The following is an 11,214-nucleotide window of genomic DNA, read 5'->3' on the forward strand; positions in this document are numbered from 1 at the left end:
TACACACACATGTACAAATACACTCCGAAGAAGCAAAACTTACTTCTGGTGAATCCAGCCAATTCAGATGCATAGCAATCCCAGAGGAAATAGTAGAACTTCCTGTGTGGGTTTCTGAAACCATAAATTTGTCCATTGTCAGACGGCCTCATCTTTCTCCCTCTCAGAACAGCTAGTGGGTTTGAACTGCTGGCCTTGTGATTAGTAGTGAGATGCTTAACCCACAGCATCACCAAATCTCCTTAGCAAGAAGGATATTACCACAATCAACACCACCTTTTTCCTACTTTTCTGGGGGTTAGGGAAGGAAAGAGTACTGTTCAGCATTCGACTCCCTTTAAAGAAAATGGGAGGTCCAGGGTGATGACAGCAGATGGCTGGAACATTCCAGCCTGGCATCCTGGGTCACCCGGAATGATTCTCCCTTGTGGGCTCTATGAAGCAGGCACACTCAAAGACCACAGAACCTCGTTCTCAGCTGTCAGCCTCGGGTCTTGGGTTTTTTTGGACCTGCCGGTTGGAGAGGGGCTGCTCGATGGAGAGCCTCATCACTTAGCATCATGGCTGCTCCGACATGATACCTCTGAGTCATGTAATTTATATTTCATGCACAATTGAAGCAGCTAATGGTGTCATTCTCCAAGGGGGAAACAAGTTGTTACAGTGTGAATTACATTGCAGGCGTGTGCCCTTTCCTTTGTCCCCAAGTGCCCCAGGGGAAGTTCCCAGGTAGCCATCTTGTGGGTGTCCAAGAGAGTGGACAGGCCCCAAGGTGTCAGGGCTAAGGAGTGGTGGCAAGGCCAAAAATGCTTTCTCTGACTTCTTTTTGTGTGCATTGAGGCGGTGGAAGTAGAGGTGGCAGCTAAAACTGCCCAGTGGTCTCACCATTTTTTTATCAGCTGTACGTGTGGGATTGGGCAGGGCTAGAGTGTGACTCTTCAGTTCTCATGCTAACATTGATCGATATTGGACAGTGGAGATGATGTGTAGGGGAACGGATGCAAAATCCAACCACTTGTAGTCAAGACATCAGCAGAGGGTGGAGCTAAGCCTGTAGTCTCTGAGGTTGGTCTGCTGGGATATGAATTCTAGCTCCCCCTTTGATAACCTGGTCACCTCTGGGCTAGATTGTTTCACTTTTCTGTGAATTCATGTTCTCACCAATAGACGGGAGCTGATGCACTCACTACCAATGGGTCAGTCAATTCCAATTCATAGTGAGCCTGCAGGACAGAGTGGAACCATTCTAGAGGTGTTCCTATAAGCTGTGACTTGTCCTGGAGAAAATTGATGCATCATTCTCAGGGGAAGCTGCTGAGGGTTTTTCTGAGCTTGTGGTAAATAGTCAAGGGCTTCTCCATTGCCCCACCAGCGCTCCTCTTAAAAGGGTTGCAAAAGCCACCAAAACCCCACTGCTCTTGAGTTCATTCAGACCCATAGCAACTCGGCAGGATAAAGTAATAACTGTCCCGGCAGATGTCCAACCCTGAACATCTTTATGAGAGCTGACAGCCCAATCTTGATCCCGAAGAACAGCTGGTGGATTTGAACCACCGACATTCTGGTTAGCATTTCTAATGCTTCACCCACACCACACCTGTGGGATGAAATTAGTGAATGTACATGCAATGCTTAGAACACTAGTACATAACATGCACTTAGCAATTGTGAGATATTATGGTAGGAGGGGATGCCAAAAACCAAACCAACTCACTGCCATCCAGTCCACTCTGACTCACCATGACCTGAGTTCTACCTTATAGGACAGGGTCCAACTGCTCCTGTGGTTATTTGAGAGTGTAACTTGGTAGGAGTGGAAAGCCTCATCTTTTTCCCTGAGTGTGGCTGGTCGTTTTGAACTGTTGACTTTGGGATTAGCAGTCCAATATGTAATCACCCACGCCACTATTAAATGAGAGCAACGAGTTTCTGACATTTTCTGTGAGGTGGTAGAATTATTTGTCATTTCTATATTTGAATATGGTAAATCGACTGAAACACAGCAATGGTCATGACTTTACCAAGAGAGGAGAGATGTCAATTTTAAGGATATATAGAGCTGGAAGTCAATCCTGGATAGTACAAATGGTGAAAACACTTGGCCATTAACAGAAACGTAGGAGGCTCAAGCGCACCCAGAATACCTTGGAAGAACGTCTGCCATCTGTTTCTGAAAGGATATGCCCATTGGAAATCCTATGAATTGCCATGAATCACAATCCACTCAGTGTCAAATGGTCATTTTAAATTTCAGAATGGTTCCTGGGATGAAAGAAAAAAATCTAAGTTGTCTATTGAAGACGTGGTTTGTGAGAGCACCTGGCCCATTTAAATACAAAAATGGACGAGGAACCTCGCTGGGGTCACTGTACACAGACCAGGCCATGCTTTCTCCACATCTAGTTGTGTTGGATGCTGTCAAGTTGGTTTCAACTCGCAGCGACTCTTTGTACAACCGAAAGAAACACTTCCTGTTCCTGTGCCATTCTCAAAAATTGTTATGTTTTAGACTATTGCTGCAGAAACTGTGTCCATCCATCTTGGTGAGGGCCTTCCTCATTTTGGTGCCCCTTTAACAAGCATGATGGCCTTCTCTATGATGTTGCTCCTCATAGCTCCTGATGTTCAAGTATGTGAGACGAATTCTAGCCATTCTTGCCTCTAAGGAGCATTCTGGATACACTTCTTTGAAGACAGATCTTGCTCCTCAACTGAAATTCTTGCACAGAGAGTGAAAGCAAACCTGATTTACCTAGAGTCTCGTTTCCCACAGTGCGCAACACCACCATCTGCTTGGCATGGAAAAATCCAGGGATCTACAAAGCAGATATCTACATTTTATCCTGGATGGTGAGCTATAGTACAAAATTCTTTCATTACCAGGGGTCCCTGAGTAATTTCTTTTTCTGAAAAGAGGGCAGTAGGCAGAATAAGTTTCAGAACTTTTGGTCTAGAGCAGGAGCTGGAACCTTGTTTTTCTGCCAAGGATCATGTGATTTATAATGTCATTCATGGGGCCATACAGGTCAAATATTTAATGAATTCACCCCTAAGGTGAGTTCAAATGCTTCTCTTTGCTTCTCTTTGGTGAGATGTGTGATGCTAGCAGGTATTGATGATTTGGGGGGCCATATACAGCCCTCGGGCCAAACGGTCTAGGGTAGTGGATCTCAACTGGTGGGTCACGACTTCTTTGGGGGTCGAATGAGACTTTCACGGGGGTGGCCTGATTCATCACAGTAACAAAATTACAGTGATGAATTAGAAATGAAATAATTTTGTGGTCAGGTGTCACCACAAACTGAGGAAATATATGAAAAAGTCACGGCATTAGGAAGGCTGAGAAACACTGGTGTAGGGAATGGTTGGGATCTCAATGTAGGAAAACATGAACTTCATAGGCATTCAGGCAGTGTAGCACTTGGGTTTCATTGGAGAGGAAAGAACTATTGATCTTGTTTCAAGGACAAACTAATCTGGAAGTAAATGCTTTTGTGGATGAAAACAAAACATAAAACAAACTCTTGAAAGATTTCTGTATGCTAGAGATGAATTGCAATCAAGAAAATTAAATGATATCTGTTAGGGGTCCAGCAGAAAACAAACCATTCAGAAGTTTTAATTAAAGAGAGTTTAATGAAGACTGTTCACAGTGGTGCGGATGGGGTGAAGGGAACCAACAAAAGAAAGGGAGGCCCCAAGGGGTTAACAAGAGCATAAAGCTGTTGCCACCTGTCCTATGGAATTTCCTCTACAGCTCTTTGACTTCATATCTTCTCATTGTCTTAGCTACTCTATGATGTAGAGCAATTCTACCTCATAGGAATTTTATACTACTGTCCTCTCCCAATTTCCATTACTTTCCAACTTCATTCGTGTTAAAATAGGTAGTATTTAATCAGATTTACTATGCTCTAAACCAGTGGTTCTCAAACTTCGTAATTCCTTGGCACTATAGTGAAGTCCCTGATGTTGTGGTGAACATCCATTCATAAAATTATTTTTGTTGCTACATTATACCTGTAATTTTGCTACTAATAAGAAGAGGCCAACCCCTGTGAATGGGTAGCTCAAGCCCCAAAGAGGTCCTGATCCACAGGTTGTGAACCGCTGCTCTAAACTAAGAAGTGTTTCTTTAAGATGTAGTTCAGTATATTGTTAGACGCCCAAGTCCTGTTGTTGCTGTTGTTAGGTGCAATCGAGTGGGTTTTGGCTCACAGCAACTCTATGTACAATGTACTGAAATGCTGACCCATCCTGTGCATTCCTCACAGTGGTTCTTTGCTTGGGCTCTATGTTGCAGCCACTTAGCTATTCCAAATTGTAGGGGCTGCCTCTCGTTTGCTGCCCTTCTACTGTACAAATATTTGTGTCATCCTCTAGGACAGTGATCTCAACCTTCCTAATTCCACGACACTTTCCAATGTAGTGGTAGACCTTCAATCATAAAATTATATTCTTTGCTACTTCATAACTCTAGTTTTGCTACTGTTATGAATAGTGCCACCCTGTAAAAGGTTCGTCTAAGCCCCAAATTGGTCACGACCCACATGTTGAGAACTGCTGCTCTAAATTCAGAGGAGTTTCTCTTAAGGTCTGCTTCACCATACTGTTAGAAGCTCAAGTCCATTTGTTGTTGTTGTTAGGTGCCGTAGAGTGGGTGTGTCTCATAGCAACTCTATGCACATTATAAAGGAACGCCTCCCTGTCCTGTGCCCTCCTCATAGTGGTTCTTTGATTATGTTCAGCCACTGTGCTAATGTATCTTGTTGGGGACTGCCTCTCTTTTCCTGCCCTTCTGTACCAAGATTTGGGTCTTCCAAAAGAGCAGTGGCTCTCAACTTTCCTAATGCCATTTTCTTTTCATACTGATTCTCATTTAGTGGTGACCCCCAACCATAAAATTATTTTCATTGCACATTCATAACTGTAATTTTGTTACTGTTATGAATCATGACACCCTTGTGTAATTTTCATTCCACACTACAAAGGGGTTGTGACACGCAGGTGAAAATCCTCTGCTCTAAACTAAGAGGAGATTCTCTTAAGATAGAATTCAGCATATTTGTAGATGCAGAAGTTCTGTTGTTAGGTACCATTGACTGGGTTTTGGCTCATAACAACTCTATGCACAATGCAAAGAAACACTTTCCCGTCCTATGCCACAGTAGTTCTTACACTTGCGCTCATTGTTGCAGCCACTGAGCTAGACCAACTTTTGGGTAGCTGCCTCTTTTTTGTGGCCTTTCTACTGTACCAAGAATTGTGTCTTCCTCTAGGGCAGTGGTTGTCAAATTTCCTAATGCCATGACTCTTTCATACAGTTCCTCATGTAGTGGTGACTCACATCATAAAATTAATTTCATTGTTACTTTGTAACTGTAATTGTCCTACAGTTATGAATCGGGTCATACTTGTGAAAGGGTCATTTGACCGCCAAAAGCGGTCGCGACCCACAGATTGAAAACTGCTGGTCTAAATTAAGAGGAGTTTCTCTTAATATCTATTTCACCCTATTGTTAGAAGCACAAATCCCGTAGTTATTGTTGTTAGATTCTGTCGCATAGCTTTCGACGTACAGCTACTCTAAGAACAATATGGTGGAAAGGTGTCCTGTCCTGTGCCATCCTCACAGTGGTTCTTTTGCTTGCTCGGATTGTTACAGCCACTGTCGTGTTCCATCTTGCTGTGGGTTGCCTCTTTTTTGCTGCCCTTCTACTGTACCCAGATTTATGTCTTTCTCTAGGGCAGTGGTTCTCTACCTTCCTAATGCCACGACTCTTTCACACCATTTCTCTTGTACTGGTGACACCCCCCAATCATCAAATTATTTTCCTTGTTATTTCATAACTATAATTTTACTACTGTTATGAATCAGGCCACCCATGTGAAAGGTTCATTAGTCTCCTCAAAGGTGTCACGACACTCAGTTTGAGAACCAATGTTCTAAATTAATAGGAGTTTCTCTTAAGGTCTACTTCAGAATATTCTTCGAACCACAAGTCCTGTTTTTTATTGTTAGGTGCCTTTTAGTGTGTGTTGGCTCATAGCAACTGTATGCACAATATAATGAAACCCGGCCCCATCTTGTGCGATCCTCACAGTGGTTATTTTGCTTGTGCTCATTGTTTCAGCCATTGTACTAATCCAACTTTTGGAGTGCTGCCTCTCTTTTGCTGCCCCTCTAATGTACCAAGATTTGTGTCTTCCTCTAGGGCAGTGGTTCTCAAATATGCTAATGCCATGACCATTGCATACATTTCCTCATGTAGTGATGAACCCCCAATCGTAAAATTATTTTCATTGCTACTTCGCAACTTTAATTTTGCTGTAGTTATGAATTGGGCCTCCACTGTGAAAGGGTCATTTACCCCCCCCACACACAAAGGGGTCGCGACCCACAGGTTGAGAATCGCTGCTCTAAACTAACAGTAGTTTCTCTTAGGATCTACGTCACCAAATTGTGAGAAGCACAAGTCCTGTAGTTATTGTTGTTAGGTGCTGTCCAGTAGTTTCGGCTCACAACAACTCTACGCACAATATAATGAAATGCTGCCGCCACTTATGCAATCCTCACAGTGGCTCTTTGCTTGCGCTCATTGTTATAGCCACTCTGCTAATCCATCATTTGGGGGTCTGCCTCTCATTTGCTGGCTTTCTACTCTACCAAGATTTCTGTCTTCCTTTAGGCCAGTGGTTCTCAACCTCCCTAATTCCACAACCCTTTCATACCATTCCTGATGTAGTGCATACCCCCCAATCATAAATTTATTTTCATTACTACTTCATAACTGTAATTTTGCTACCATTATGTACTGGGACACCCCTGTGAAAGGGTCATTCATCACCTAAATGGGGTCCTGGCCCACAGGTTGAAAACCGCTGCTCTAAACTATGAAGAATTTTTCTTTAGATATATTTAAACACATTGTTAGAAGCACAAGTCTTTTGTTATTGTATTTAGGTGCCATAGAGTGGGATTCAGCTCACAGTAACTCTATGCAAATATAATGAAACACTGCCCTGTGCCATCCTCACCGTGCTTCCTTGCTTGTGCTTTGTGTTGCAGCCACTGTGCTATTCCAACTTGTGGGGGCTGCCTCTCCTTTGCTGCTCCTCTACTATACCAACATTCGTGTCTTCCTCTCAGACAGTGGTTCTCAACCTTCCTAATTTCATGACCCTTTCATACAGATCCCAATGTAGTGGTGGACCCCCAGTCATAAAACTTTTGCTGCTGAAATCAGGGAGGTAGGTAGTAATAGCGGGAACCACTTACTACTCCCATAGTTCCCATAGCAACCTGGACCAATTGGTGGGAGGCATGGGGGGTTTCGGTGCTTGGTGGAGGTGAAGGCTGACGTGTTTAGAGTGGAGAGAGGAAAACAGCCTGTTGGGGAAATGTTATTGGAGATGGCTTTGAGACTAGCCTCTGCTGGTCTCTTGCTCCTCACTCTCCTCTTGGTAGCAGCACGTGTGTTCCCCTCCCCACCATGCCTCATCCCAACTTGGAGCCCTTCTGGCTATTATTTCCTTATGGAAAAGCTGTCAGCTCATTATCCTGCTTTCTTCCATTCATGCTTCTTTAGCTCCGTGTTGACTTCTAATAGGAGAGAATCAGAAAAGTTAAGTCCCCACCCCACAGGGCCTTTGCTGAAGGAGACGGCAAGCTGTGTACGGAATATCTCCTAGCTCACTCTCTCACTTCTCCCTAATAGATTTTTCCTGCCACTGCTCCTGGCTGGAGGGGATGGAGAGTTCACGTGATGCCACAGAAGTCACAGCAAAAGAACCAAGGCACTTGGCAAAGACCATTCATGAGCCGGAATATGATAGAAGCTCTTGAATGGGAAGGCACCATTCTGGCAGTAAACATGCTCCTATGGACCCTCCCAGTTCTAAGGCTTTAGTGCAGTCCCACCTGAATGAGTTCTCCCTGGGTGAGTTCCTCCTGAAAGCGAAAGAGGGCTTATCCTTCTTTATCTTTGAAGCTATGCCTTCTATACCTACTGGATCCAGATATTGAGGATCTTCGCTTCCTGATTCCTGAACTCAACTGTGCTGATTGATAGCTGCATGGCCAAGGACCCAGACACAGCTCTGGATTCTCTGTTCGCTCTCTTTAGCCACCATTGGTTTCCTTTTGTCTAATTGTGCAACAGAAATCTCGGGGGATGCTTTATTCTAAAGTTCTTCCACTTCCCTAAAGGCGGGTATAGAGAAAGGCAAAGTTAACTGGAGTCTCTCCAGCACACACTGGAACCCCAAGGGGGCTGCATAGGTCTCATCCAAAAGTGGAGATCTGCTGCCTCACCCCTAGCCTGGGAACCCATCATGGGTAGGGGCCAAGTGCTGTTTCTATCTGGACCTTCAGGGTCTTCGCAGTGCCTGGCTCATAGAGGAAATGAAAAATGCTTGTTTCTTCTTAACAAGTCAGAGATTTACTATTGTTGTTAGGGTCGGTCCTGTTGGTTCCCACTCATAACAACCCTATGTCAAACAGAACACAACGCCACCCGGTACCCTCATCACAATTGTTCTTATGTTTGAGCCCATTACTGCAGCCCCCATGTCCATCCATCTCATGAGAGCCTCCCTCTTTTCCATTGCCCTTCCACTTTACCAAGCATGATGTCCTATTCCTGGGCCTGGTCTCTCCTGACAACATGTTGAAAGTACATGTCCAAAGGGTGACAAAATCTGGTCATCCTTACTTCTAAGGAGCATTTGGCCTGTGCTTCTTCCAAGACAAGTTTATTGGTGCTTCTGGTAGTCCATAGTACTTTCTATGGTTCTTTTTTCCTAGCACCATAATTCAAATGCATCGATTCTTCTTTGGCCTGCCTTATTTAATCTCCAAATTTTGCATGCATAGGAAGTGTTTGAACACACTATGGCTTGTGTCAGATGCACCTTAGTTCTCAAAATAACATCCCTGCTTTTCAATACTCTAAAGAGGTCTTGTGAATATTTAGCCAATACAATGCAATGCATTTTTTAAGCTCTTGACTGCTGCTTGCATGAGCGTTGAACATGGATCCAAGGAAGAGGAAATCCTTGACCACCTCACAATTCTACATCTAAGCATATACCTCAAAGAATAACAAACAGAGACTCAAAGAGATAGTGGTATACAAGTTCACTGCAGCACTACCCACAATAGCTGAAAGGTGACTATTACCAAAGTGCCCGGGGCCCGAAGAATGGATAAACCAAACAATATCTAAGTCATACAATGGAATATTATTCACCCTTTAAAAAGGAATGATGTTTTGGAACATGCTACACTATGCAGGGACCTTGAACACCTTCTGCTGAGTGAAACAAGTCAGACCATAATGAGATTGATATAAAATATGCAGAATCCATAGGGAAATCCATACACAGCAAGCAGAGTCACGGTTAATAAGGGTTGGGTGACGAAGGCAATGGGGAGTGACTGGTTAATGAGCATTGACTGTGTCTCCATTCAGAGTGATCCAAATGTTGGCCTGAACCTATATTCGGTTTGCATGGAGCCCCTGCCCTCTCCTGAGGGGTAGCCTCAGCAAAGGCACTGACAGGCTCAGAATCTTGGTTTCCTGACCTGTGAGTGTGCTGGAAAGATTAGATGGAGTAATAAATAATGACACTGATCACAACCAATAATTATAAAGCACTTATATGGGCCAGACGTTGTTCCCCAGCCGTGCTTCTAGCAGGCAAACAAATAAAATGCCCTTGGGGCCTAACAGAAACTCAGATTCCACGTCAGCAGATCTGAAGCAAGCTGCGAGAAATGGAGTTTCTAATGGGGAAAACAGTGAGGACCAGGATTCTCAGAAGGATTGAGGCATTTGAATGACATTGATGTGTGTGTGGCATTGTGTGTGGATTATACTGTGTGTGGCCAGGAGAATGAGCAAATCAGTCCTGGAGGAAATTGAGCCAGGACACTCTTCACAGAATGTTCCTAGAAGAGAGAATGGCAATTTTTTGTCATGCTGATTTTGGTCATGTCGTTAGGAAAGACCAGTTGTGAGAAGAGGACATCATGTGGATCTGGGGAAACTCTTCATGACATGAACTGGCACCATAACCGCAACAATGACTTCAAACCTGCCGATGGCCAGGAAGATGGCATAGGTTCTGGCAGTGATTTGTCTTATCAGACCTACGGTCAAAAGGAGTCAAATTTGACTTACTGGAGACTAACAACAACAACAAGGTCTTTCTATCTATTGATGCATTCAATCTCAACCTCGAACACACAACCTAAGCACTATTTTTCACTTCCCTTCTACACACAGCAGCGCAAAGGGGGTTCAATGATTTGTCCCAGGTCATGGAGCTAGAAGGACATAGAGCCAGGACTGGACAATGGAGCGATCTGACAACAGAGACATTAAACATAAGCAAGGCTTTGTCTCCCACAAAGATCATAGGCATTACCATAATGGACTTGGCACAAGTCCTGCCGCATGGCAACCTTTCAGCAGATAGGTGCTATCTTAGTGCCATCCAGTTGACAGCAAGTCAGCGACTGTATAGGACAGGGGAGAACTGTCTGTGGGTTTTGACATGAAATATTTACAGCAGTAGAAATCCTCATCTTTCTCCCACAAAAGTCCCTATGATTGTTAGTAATTTGGTCAGAAGTCACTTTAATGGTGACCAAATCCTTCCTTTTTTGGGATTCAACAATATACCCCACTGCTTCTAATAGCTCCTCGCCCCAAACAAAAACAGGCATGAGAGAGTTGATTCTGACTCATGGTGCCCCCATGTGTACATTGCATAGGACTTTCAAGACTATAGGCTTTAAGCAGGTTGCCAGGCCTTTCCTCCATGGTGTCCCTGGGTGGGTTCCAACGGCAAATGATTTGTTAAATAGTAGTGTGTGGAACTGTTTGCCCCCCTTCAGGAACTCCAATATCCTTGCAGCTCTCTATTCACAAAGGACTGTCCTTCCAACCAAGAGCTCAGAGTGCTTGTTTTCTCTCTCTTATTTTCTTTACATCAAGAAGTTTGGGACTCCCCAGGAGCTGGGTCCCAGGGACATATTTATATGTAATTATGACCCTGTCATCTACAACATGATCATGATAAATGGAGAAAAGTCTGAAGTGATCAGGGCTATCTTCTTTCTGGAGTCCACAATAAATGATCATGTGAGCCCCGGTCAAGAACTGAAGGGATGTATTGTATTGGGTAAATCTGCTGTTTGAGATCTCT

Source organism: Tenrec ecaudatus, chromosome 1 (genome assembly GCF_050624435.1).
Source record: "Tenrec ecaudatus isolate mTenEca1 chromosome 1, mTenEca1.hap1, whole genome shotgun sequence".
NCBI classification, from domain to species: Eukaryota; Metazoa; Chordata; class Mammalia; order Afrosoricida; family Tenrecidae; genus Tenrec; species Tenrec ecaudatus.